Raw genomic sequence first — 12,345 nt, 5'->3', positions numbered from 1 at the left:
CATCAAATATCATCATAAAATTCAAGGTATCTTTTGCTGACATTTTTCTGTCTTGCATTCAGTAGCATGCTGCCATGAAGATGGGTCTCCTTCTTCCTGCACTGTATCCATTAAATGAGAGCAGATCATAGGACAGAGAGAAATGTATCACCAAGGGGAAAGCCCTCATTCAGCATTTGGAATTTACATCTAACCTTTCTGGCTCCACAGAAATGAGGCTTCTGCAAGCATAATTTCAGGTGTCAATGTAAAATTCCAAATGTGAACCCTTGAACTCCTGGCCAAATACAAGACCATGACTTGTCATGAAATATTTGGCCATTTTACTATCCCCATCAATGAAACTCTTTCTTAAATAATCATTAGTTAATGTTCAGATTCAGGCCCTAGGACAGTTATCTTTTTATTTCTCCACCTGAAAATATTTTATATAGTTCTTAGTGAAGTCTACATAATGGGCACTGCTGTGGACATAATTCCCAATTGCTCCAAACTGATACCAAGGGTACTGTTTAATTTCTTAGCAGCTTCTACTATCATGGCAGCATATCAGCATCAGCCATAAAAATATTGGGAAATAAACATCACAGGAAAGCAGAATGATAAAGTAAGAGAGATACAAGGGTTATTAATAGTTACAGAATCAAATTTGCTGGAGAAAAAGGATGGTGTTGGCCATTGCACAGTTGCCTCTCATTGACTGACATGACAAATGTTAACAATAGCAGATGACACAGGGCAGAGCAGAATGTCACATACATGAAAGCACAAACACAGACATTCTTTGTTATTATTTTAATTTTAGTTTAATCACTCACTCTGCATGTAATTTTTCTTATCTAAAGATTAGGGTTTATCTTGAGCCATTTAAATCATGGATTTTTTTCCCTCCATTTATTCTTACAAGTATATATTTTATATTGAACATACTCTCCCTTTTTAGATACTTTCCTCCACTTGTTAATCACCTCTCTTCTCCTAGACAATTTCATTTGAATTTTCATTTAATATACATGATTTTATGTGTGTACTTAAAATCGAGACATCACAGATGAGAAAAACACATATGATAATTGTCTTTCTCGTCTGGCTTAAATTTCTTAATAGGGTTATCCCCAGTTGTCACAATTTTCTTGCAAATGATGTAACTTCATTTTTTATGACTTAGAATAAGTGGGGCCTTGTTGGAGGAAGTATGTCCCTTTGTAGGTGGTCACTGAGGTCTCTTTTTTTTTTTTTTCCTTTCTGTTACTGGCAGGTGTCATTATGTGTTTCAATCCTGAACAAAATACCAGTTTACAGTCTAAATTCAAACATGACAATAAAATACATTCCATTTCCCAAGTTGCTGGTAATAAATATTTACACTTTAAAAAATAGGTTTTGTGTTTTTGCTTTTTAAAAAGACACACAGCATGCTTTAGTATACAGAATATGGAAAAATCATGTTGCAGGATCATCACCTGGTAGTATAAAATGGCCGTTTGTATTCAGGAATGCCTTCCTCAGGGGCACTAACACGGTCTACCTCAGGGCGATGTTCAAGTATGCTCCTCAGAACACTATATCTACTGTATCTAGTAAGAAGCAGTGCTCTCTAACATCTGCAGTCTTTAATATCTTCTATACCCACCACCTCCTCCTCCTCCTCCTCCTCCTCCTCCTCCATACGGGTCTCCATAACCTCTTCCACCATAACCCCCTCTCCCACCATAACCCCCTCTTCCACCATAATCTCCCCTCCCACCATAATCTCCCCTTCCTTGGAAACCTCCTCGGCCACCCCCTCCCCCACCACTTCCCCCCCCACCCTCCTCCACCTCCTCCTCCACCCCCTCCCCACCCGCCTCCACCACCCCAGCCACCTCTTCCACCCCCACCACCTCCTCTACCACCACCTCCACCACCCCAACCACCCCTCCCTCCGCCTTCTTGTCTCTTCTGCCAAGGGGGCATTTCAGGGGGTGGTGGTTCAATTTCGTTTGGCCGTCCTCCCCTGTCGGGCACCCTGCCCATAAGCACCTTATTAATGGCGCATGCCGTCTTCTCCCTGCTGATACCACTGCTTGTTCTGATGATCTTAGATAGATCTTCACGAGCAGCAAGCAGATGTGCCAATGTGACTGTTGTCTTGGGCGACAAAGCATAACTCTTGGGCTGGTAAATTCTTGCTATGTTATCTGTTTTTGCCTTTGCTCTATCCGACCATCCAAAGGACTGCACTGTCACATCCAATCGTTTCATTAACATCCGCCGGCGGCACTCATATTCACAGGAAAGGGTATCATTAATTCTTTCCAGTTTTTCTGCCTGTTCAGAATTTAAATCAATCTTTAGCAATGGTTTTCCCACATGGTTTTTCTGGACTTTAGAGAGAATATCCTTCACCTTTGATTCCACTTGGCTCAGCAGAAGTGGAATGTCTGAAGTGTCTGATTTGGGGACCCCAAGGGCATCACATACAGCTTGAACTTCCTGGCAAATTTCACTATTTTTATCTAACTGAGAATTTTTATGTTTTTTCTTCTGTAATATTTGTAAAGCTTGAAGTTCTGTACTTAAAAACAGCAGAAGTTTCAAGCAGTCATCCTTCTTTGTGAGGCGCTCGTTAATATCTCCTGATACAAGTACTGAGTATGGACAGGCCATCTCTTTTAAAAAACCACTTATCTCAAGCTGGAAGCTCTCTAGGTCATCTCTCCCAGCTGAAGTGATGCTTTCTTCCAGGTTGCATAAGGACTTTATCTGGGAGCCTAACCAAATGCAGAGCTCTGAAAACTCAGGTGAAGACAGTCCACCCTCTGCTGCCTTGGAGAGTGCCTGCTCCTCTAACAGTGGACCCTTATACCCCAGCGCCTCCAGAGTGTCCAGAACGTCCCCCTCCATGCTAGTTTCGGGCCCGAGCTCTGGCCCTCTCATGGTCGCTCGGCCCAAAGCTGTTCGTCACTCTAAAAATCCCCGTCACTGAGGTCTCTTAGTGCTCAAGTTCTGCTCAGTGTGCAGGAGACTCCTTCTGCTCTTCCCTTGCATCAAGATATAGAAATATCAGCTCCTTCTCCAGAAACATATTTGCCTGGATGCTGCCACACTTCCTGCCATGATAATGGACCAAGCCTCGGAAACTGTAAGACAGCCCCAATTAAATATTATCCTTTAAGACAAGAGGGCGGGGGGGGGGGGAATGGGGGCAGATGTTCGCATGTCTCCCCGTCAGTCAAAGATAGTTGGTATATAGGTCCTTCCCCATATCTGTGGCAAAGTTTTGTTGGTCTCGGTGGTGCCAGAGGCAGTCAGCAACAGATTTGCCAAGAGCTTTCAGCTGTAGAGAGATGAAAGTGAACAAGGTGTGATGGAGAGTATTTCAGGGGGACTCCTTCTGAGGGGGGTACTGTTCCCCCTCTTTTGTTTTTAAAGCCAATTTTTCATAATTCTTGTAAAATCAGGAAAGAAGCGCCACCAGTCGCTCCTTCCACACTCAGAGAGTCATGAAGACCCTATTTAAGGATATATAAATCTATATTAATAATCTTTTATCAAAGGACTGTTATAGAACTGCTGACAACTAATCAGACTATATAATATATCGATTAGTAATATCTTCTACTTTTTGTGAGATTACCTCTCTTTTGTCAATTAATTATTGAGGAAAATTAGGATTTACCTCTCTCTTGAGAATATTGAACAGAGACTTAAATTCTTCCGTGGAGAGCTTAAAATAGGATCTTAGCCAATTAGCAACTCCTAGAAACTTTTGAAAATAATTTAAAATAAGTAAACTCTCTCCCTCTTTTTTTTTTGACCCTTTATCTGTGTGGGGTTTTTTATTGGATATTATAACTATTTACCTTTCAATGTTATCCCCTCTCCCATTCTCCCCCCAAAAACCCCTTATCCCATACCCTCTCCTCCTAATTTTTATGAGGGTGCGCTCCAAACATCTTCCCAGTCCCACCTCCCTGCTCTCGAGTTCCCACACAGTAGGGGATCCAAACTTTCAGGGACCATGGCCCTCCACTTTCACTGAAGTCTACAAAGGTCACCCTCAATTCCCTACAAAGGTGCATGAGTCCCTCCCTTTATGCTCTCTGGCTGGCGGTTTAGACTTTGGGATCTCTGGTTGAAACTTTTGATACTCCTTCTAGAAAGGACCAAAGCATCCACACTTTGGTTTTCCTTCTTCTATGGAAGTTTTATGTGGTCTATATGTAGTTTCTTAGAAATTGTGAGCTTTTGGGCTAATATCCACCTATCAGTGAGTGCATACCATGTATGTTCTTTTGAGATTGGGTCACCTCACTCAAGATGATATTTTCCAGCTCCATCGATTTGCCTAAGAATTTCATGAACTCATTGTTTTTAATAGCTGAGCAGTACTCCATTGTATAAATGTACCACATTTTCTGCATCCATTCTTCTGTTGAAGGGCACCTGGGTTCTTTCCAACTTCTGGCTATTATAAATAAGACTGCAATGAACATGGTGGAGCATGTGTCCCTGTTGTATGTTGAAACATCTTTTGGGTATATGCCCAAGAGTGCTATAGCTGGATCCTCAGGTAACACTATGTTCAATTTTATGAGATACCACCAGACTGCTTTCCATAGTTATTGTACCTGTTTACAATCCCACGAATAGCAGAGGCGTGTTCCTCTTTCTCCACATCCTCATCAACATCTGCTGTCACCTGTGTTTTTGATCTTAGCCATTCTGACTGGTGTGAGGTGGAATCTCAGTGTTGTTGTCAGTTGCATTTCCCTGATGACTAGGAATGCTGAACACTTCTTTAGGTGCTTCTCAACCATTGGAACTTCCTCGGTTGAGAATTCTTTGTTCAGCTCTGTGCTCCATTTTTTAATAGGATTCTTTGATTATCTAGAGTCTAATTTCTTCAGTTCTTTGTACACTTTGGATATTAGCCCTTTATCAGATGTAGGATTGGTGAAGATCTTTTCCCAATCTGTTGGTTGGCACTTTGTCCTATTGACTGTGTCCTTTGCTTTACAGAAGCTTTGCAGTTTTATGAGGTCCCATTTGTCAATTCTTGGTCTTAGAGCACAAGCAATTGGTGTTCTGTTCAGGAATTTTTCTCCTGTGCCCATGTGTTCAAGGCTTTTCCTCAATTTCTCTTCTATTAGTTTCAGTGTAGCTGGTTTTAAGTGGAGGTCCTTGATCCACTTGGAACTGAACTTTGTACAAGGAGATAAGTATGGATCAATTTGCATTTTTCTACATGCTGACCTTCAGTTGGACCAGCACCATTTGTTGAAAATGCTGTCTGTTTTCCACTCAATGGTTTTAGCTCCTTTGTCAAAGATCAAGTGACCATAGGTATGGGGGTTCATTTCTGGGTCTTCTATTCTATTCCATTGATCCTCCTGCTTGTCTCTGTTCCAATATCACACAGTCTTTACTACTATTGCTTTGTAGTACAGCTTGAGGTAACGGATGGTGATTCCCCCAGAAGTTCTTTTATTGCTGAGAGTAGTTTTCCCAATCCTGGGTTTTTTGTTATTTCAAATGAATTTTAAGATTGCTTTTTCTATCTCTGTGAAGAATTGAGTGGGAATTTTGATGGGGATTACATTAACTCTTTAGATGCCTTTTGGCAAAATAGCCATTTTTACTATATTAATCCTTCCAATCCATGAGCATGGAAGATCTTTCCATCTTCTGAGATCTGCTTTGATTTCTTTCTTGAGGGGCATGAAGTTCTTGTCATACAAGTCTTTTACTTGCTTGGTTAGGTTCATACCAAGGTATCTTATATTATCTGTGACTATTGTGAAGGGTGTCATTTCCATAATTTCTTTCTCAGCCAGTTTATCTTTTGAGTAGAGGAAGGCTACTGATTTGCTTGAGTTAATTTTATATCCAAAGACTTTGATAAAGTTGTTTATCAGGTTTAGGAGTTCTCTGGTGGAAGTTTTGGGGTCACTTAAGTATACTATCATATCATCTGCAAATAGTGAGATTTGACTTCTTCCTTTCCAATTTGTATCACTTTGACCTCCTTGTGTTGCCTAATTGCTCTGGCTAGGACTTCCAATACTATATTAAATAAGTAGGGGGAGAGTGGGCAGCTTTGCCTAGTCCCTGATTTTAGTGGGATTGCTTCAAGTCTCTCTACATTTAGTTTGATGCTGGCTACTGGTTTGCTGTATATTGCTTTTACTATGTTTAGGTATGGATCTTGAATTCCTGATCTTTCCAAGACTTTTATCATGAAGGGGTGTTGAATCTTCTCAAATGCTTTCTCAGCATCTAGTGATATGATGATGTGGTTGTTTTCTTTGAGTTTGTTTATATAATGGATTACATTGATAGATTTCCGTATATTGAACCAACCCTGCATTCCTGGGATAAAGCCTACTTGATCATGATGGATAATTGTTTTGATGTGTTCTTGGATTCAGTTTGCTAGAATTTTATTGAGTATTTTTGCATCGATGTTCATAAGGGAGATTGGTCTGAAGTTTTGTTTCTTTGTCGGGTCCTTTTGGGGTTTGGGTATGAGTGTAATTGTAGCTTCATAGAAAGAATTGGGTAGTGTTCCTTCTGTTTCTATTTTGTAGAATCACTTGAAGAGAATTGGAATTAAGTCTTCCTTGAAAGTCTGATAGAATTCTGCACTAAAACTGTCTGGTCCCAGACTTTTCTTTGTAGGGAGACTTTTAATGAATGCTTCTATTTCTTTTGGGGTTATGGGAATGTTTAGATGGTTTATCTGGTCCTGATTTAACATTGGTAACTGGTATTTGTCTAGAAAATTGTCCATTTCATTCAGATTTTTGAATTTTGTTGAGTATAGGCTTTTGTAGTAAGATCTGATGATTTTTTTGATTTCCTCAGTTTCTGTTGTTATGTCACCCTTTTCAGTTCTGATTTTATTAATTTGGATACTGTCTCTCTGCCCTCTGATTAGTCTAGCTAAGGGTTTATCTATCTTGTTGATTTTCTCAAAGAACCAGCTCCTGGTTTTATTGAATCTTTTGGATAGTTCTTTTTTTTCTATTTGGTTGATTTCAGCCCTGAGTTTGATTATTTCCTGCCATCTACTCCTCTTGGGCGTATTAGCTTCTTTTTGTTCTAGGTCTTTCAGGTGTGTCATCAAGCTGCTAGTGTATGCTCCCTCCAGTTTCTTTTTGTAGGCACTTAGAGCTATGAATTTTCCTCTTAGCACTGCTTTCATTGTATCCCATAGATTTTTGGTATGATGTGTCATCATTTTCATTAAATTCTAAAAAGTTTTTAATTTCTTTCTTTATTTCTTCCCTTACCAGATTATCAACGAGTAGGGTGTTGTTCAGTTTCCATGTGAATGTGGGCTTTCCATTGTCTTTGTCATTTTTGAAGACCAGCCTTAGACCATGGTGATCTGATAGGATGCAGGGGATTATTTATTTTTTTTATATCTGTTGAGGCCTGTCTTGTGCCCAATTATATGGTCTATTTTGGAGAAGGTACCATGAGGTGCTGGGAAAAAGGTATATTCTTTTGCTTTGGGGTGAAATGTTCTATAGATATCTGTTAAGTCCATTTGGTTCATAACTTCTGTTAGTTTCACTGTATCTCTATTTAGTTTCTGTTTCCAGGATCTATCCATTGCTGACAGTGGGGTGTTGAAGCCTCCCACTATTATTGTGTGAGGTGCAATGTGTGCTTTGAACTTTAGTAAGGTTTCATGAAGGTGAGTGCTCTTGTATTTGGCGCATAGATATTCAGAATTGAGAGTTCATGTTGGTTAACTTTTCCTTTGACAAGTATGAAATGTCCTTCCTTATCCTTTTTGATAGCTTTAAGTTGAAAGTCGATTTTATTCGATATTACAGTGGCTACTCCAGCTTGTTTCTTAGGGCCATTTGCTTGAAAGATTGTTTTCCAACCTTTTACTCTAAGGTAGTGTCTGCCTTTGTTGCTGAGGTGAGTTTCCTGTAAGCACCAAAAAGCTGGGTCCTGTTTGCCTATCCAGTCCATTTGCCTATGCCGTTTTATTGGAGAATTGAGTCCATTGATGTTAAGAGATATTAAGGAGAGGGTGTTGTTGCTTCCTGTCATTTTTGCTAATAGTGGAGACATCGTTTGTATGGTTATCTTCTTTTGGGTTTGATGGAAAAGGATTATTTTCTTGCTCTTTCTAGGGTATGATTGCCCTCCTTGTATTGGAGCTTTCCTGCTATTATCCTTTGTAGAGCTGGATTTGTGGGAAGATACTGTGTAAATTCGGTTTTGTCATGGAATATCTTAGTTTCTCCATCTATGGTAATTGAGAGTTTTGCTGGGTAAAGTAGCCTGGGCTGGCATTTATGTTCTCTTAGGGTCTGTATGATATTTGTCCAGGATCTTCTGGCTTTTATAGTATCTGGTGAGAAGTCAGGTGTAATTCTGATAGGTTTGCCTTTATATGTTACTTGGCCTTTTTCCCTTACTGCTTTTAAAATTCTTTCTTTGTTTTGTGCATTTTGTGTCTTGGTTATTATGTGACAGGAGGTGTTTCTTTTTTGATCAAGTCTGTTTGGCATTCTGTAGGCTTCTTGTGTGCTTATGGGCATCTCATTCCTTAGGTTAGGGAAGTTTTCCTCAATAATTTTGTTGAAGATATTTACTGGCCCTTTAAGTTGGGAATCTTCACTCTCATCTTTACCTATTATCCTTAGGTTTGGTCTTCTCATTTCGTCATGGATTTCCTGGATGTTTTTTGTTAAGAACTTTTTGCATTTTGCGTTTTCTTTGACAGTTGTGTCAATATTTTCTAGGGTATCTTCTGTACCTGAGATTCTTTCTTCTATCTCTTGTATTCTGTTGGTGATGCTTGTGTCTGTGACTCCTGATTTCTTTCTTAGGTTTTCTATCTCCAGCGTAGCCTCCCTTTGTGATTTCTTTATTGTTTCTACTTCCATTTTTATGTCCTGGATGGTTTTGTTCAATTCCTTCATCTGTTTGTTTGTGTTTTCTTGTAATTCTTTAAAGGATTTTTGTGTTTCTTTAAGGACTTCAACCTGTTTACCTGTGTTCTCCTCAAGTTTTTTGATAGTGTTATTTATTTCCTTCTTATAGTCCTCTAGCATCATCATTAGAAGTGATTTTAGATCTTGTTCTTGCTTTCCTGGTGATATGGGGAGTTTAGGACTTTCTAATGTGGGAGAACTAGGTTCTGATGATGGCAAGTACCTTGGGTTGCTGGTGCTTGTGTTCTTGTGCTTGCCTTTTGCCATCTGGATCACTTTTGTGCTATCTGTGCTGTCTCTGACTGGGGCCTGTTTTTCCTATTATCTAGGTTGTGTCAGAACTGTTTGTTATGGGTTTTGCTGCTGGGGTTAGAGCTGAGGCCCAAGATCTGCTCCGTGCTCAGGTGGAAACTGGAAGGGGACCCCGGCTCTGGGCCAGGAGTGAATTCCTGGGTCCCAGTGGGTCCCTGTTGCTCCCTGTTTGGGGCAAGTGCTGCTTTTTCCTTACCTGGGATGCTGCCTGAGTTCAAATTCCTGGGAGTTCCTCTTTCTCTCAGTTTTCTGGGGTTGGGTACAGAGCTGCTGCCTGTGACCTGCTCTGTGCTCGGGCTCAGACCGGAAGTACCCACAAACTCACTTATACTGAAACCTTTCGTTGTTAAGTTACTTAAATTTATATATCAGTAATTCCATTCACAGTCCTTAATAAACCATTAGAAATTCACATTTAGGTGTGTGTATATGTATGTGTTTGAAAATTACAAAGATCCTAGAGAATCTTCAATCAAATGCTTCAAACTATCTTCATATTTTTAAGGTATAAATTATATCTATGAAATATATATATATATATATAAATTTAAATACATTTAGGTGAATTTGCTTTGGAAAAAAAAGAAAATTTGCACTTAGCATATGAGAACAGGATACAGTGTGTGAATTAGTGCAGAAAATGGCTTTGTTGCTATTGTATCTTCTCATTGTCAATCGTCTTTTCATGGTGTTCCAGTTTCTAGAACACATTTAATTTTGGTTGAATTAAGCATGGATAGCTCAAAATTATATAATTAAATATATTCAGCTTCAATTAGCAATGATAATTGACTCAAAGCTGTTAACATGACACCTGGTAACAGTAACACAGGAGCATTAGCAGCTGAGCCATTGATGTGTGCCAGATAATTAATGAAAAATGGAAGAAGAGAAATGGTCAGGCCAAAAAAAATCCACAAACTACATACAAGAAGGGAGACACATAGCAGGCAGACTGTATTTAGTGCAATGTCAAAAAAAAAAACAAGCTTAAATAAACATCCATACTCAGATGGGGCTAACTAAATATGGAAATGAACCAAAATCTCTGTTCTCAATATATTTTTCTCAGAATGCAAATTTTCTTGTCAGTGTGGAATCATTTCTACATGTCAGAATACATGATCCAGAGAAAAATCAGTATTATGTAATAACTCACAGTTGTTTCTACCATCACAGGATATATATTTTCATTAAATATTGTTTGGGAAATGTGAAATAACCATAGTTTATCCATTAATTCAACTCGTTTTTAATGTTTCTTTGACACACCATTCATCACTAAATATATAAAAGTAAACAAACAGACTAGAAACCTGTCTGGGACATTTTATTTTTTAATTTTTATTTGGGACTGGAAAGAGTTGTAAGTGGAGACAAAAAAAGTATAGATAAAGAAAGGAACAGCAATGTATAATAATTGAACATTTAAAAGGAACCAAAAGAAGCAAGCTTCTGGGAAAGCTTCTGCATGTGAAAGATTCTCTACCTTAAGTTGGCTGAGGTGGGAAGACTCGCCCTGAATGTAAGAGGCACCATTCCATGAGCTGAAGCCCTGAACTGCATAGAAAGCAAAAAGCAAACTGAGGAGAAATAGCCATCTCATCTCTGCCTCCTCAGGTTCCCTTCACCATGGCACCCTTGCTGTGACAGACTGTACTCTGAAGCTATAAGCCCAAATCAACCCGTCCTTCCTTAAATTGATAGGTAAGGTGTTCATCACAGGAAATAAGAAAGTAACTGATGCCATCAGAATCAAGACTGATATGAATACGTAGGTGTGCAGTGTGTGTTGGAAATAGAATAAGACGTTTGATTGATTGTAGAGGTTAAGTGAAAGAAAGAAAGAAAGAAAGAAAGAAAGAAAGAAAGAAAGAAAGAAAGAGAGAGAGAGAGAGAAAGAGAGAGGGAGGGAAGGAGGGAGGGAGGGAGGGAGGGAGGGAGGGAGGGAGGGAGGGAGGGAGAGAGAGAGAGAGAGAGAGAGAGGAAAGGAAGAAAAAAGAAAAGAAAAGAAATAAGAAAAGAAATAAGAAAAGCACTGGGAAGGAGTTGCTGAACAGATTCAAATTGTCTCTGGCCCAATGATGTGCAGTACCTCTTAGAACAATCTATAAAATGTCTTCCTTTTTCTTTATTTATTCTTCTCTCATATATTATTTCCTAACTGCAGTTTCCCTCCTTTCTTCCAAGTCCCTCTTCCCCCCTCCTCCTCCCTATATATGCCTCCATTTCTTTTCAGAAAAGAGCAGGCTTCCCTGGAATATTGACCAAACATAGCATGACAAGTTACAATAAAACTAGGCACATGCCCTCATATCAGGTCTGAATAAGGCAATCCAGAAGGAGGAAAAGAAGTTCCAAAAGCAAACAAAAGAGTCAGAAACAGGCCTGCTCCCACAAGAACACCAAGATAAACAACCATAACATATATTCAGAGGAGATAGCTCAAACCCATAAAGGCTCCTTGATTGTTGCTTCATTCTCTGTAAGCCCCATATTAGACCTGATTAGTTGATCCTGTGGGCTGTGTTCTTAAGGTGTCCTTGATCCCTCTGGCTCCTACTATCCTTCCTCGAAATCTTCTGTGGGATTCCTGACCTCCACTTAGTGTTTGGCTGTGGATCTCTGTTTAACTTTTCATCAGTTGTGAATAAAACCTCTCTGATGACAACTATGCTCGACTCCAATCTATAAGTATAGAAGAATATTATTAGGAATCATTTCATTGGTTATTTTTTATGCCAGTCATGTTTGGTTCTATTCTAGGTCTCTGGCCTACTCAGCCCTTGGTTCCTGGCCTTCCAGAGAATGATGGGCATGAGATCCTTCTGTAGCATTCGTTTCATGGTGGACCAGTTATTGGTTGGTCACTTCTTTAAGTTCTGTAGAACAAGTTCTTTACCCTAGCACATCTTGCAGACAAGACTAATTATAGGTCAAATGATTTGTGATTGGGTTGTTGTCCCAGTTCCTACCTGTCTCTCAAATTATTCCACAAAATAGAAACAGAATAAACATTGTCAAAAACCACTCTATGAGGCCACAGTCACCCTGATACCCAAACAATACAAAGATCCAACAAAGAAAA

At 39.4% G+C, this 12,345-nt stretch overlaps 1 pseudogene; it reads right to left on the bottom strand.

Annotated features, from left to right (window-relative positions):
* Positions 1–1,493: 1,493 nt before the first annotated feature.
* LOC114629322 lies at positions 1,494–2,936 on the bottom strand (annotated as a pseudogene).
* Between the last annotated feature and the right edge of the window lie 9,409 nt (positions 2,937–12,345).

The sequence above is a fragment of the Grammomys surdaster genome, unplaced genomic scaffold (assembly GCF_004785775.1).
Source record: "Grammomys surdaster isolate TR1022 unplaced genomic scaffold, NIH_TR_1.0 279, whole genome shotgun sequence".
Lineage (NCBI taxonomy): Eukaryota > Metazoa > Chordata > Mammalia > Rodentia > Muridae > Grammomys > Grammomys surdaster.
Note: the sequence above shows the minus strand (reverse complement) of the source record. Positions and strands in the feature narration are given on the sequence as shown.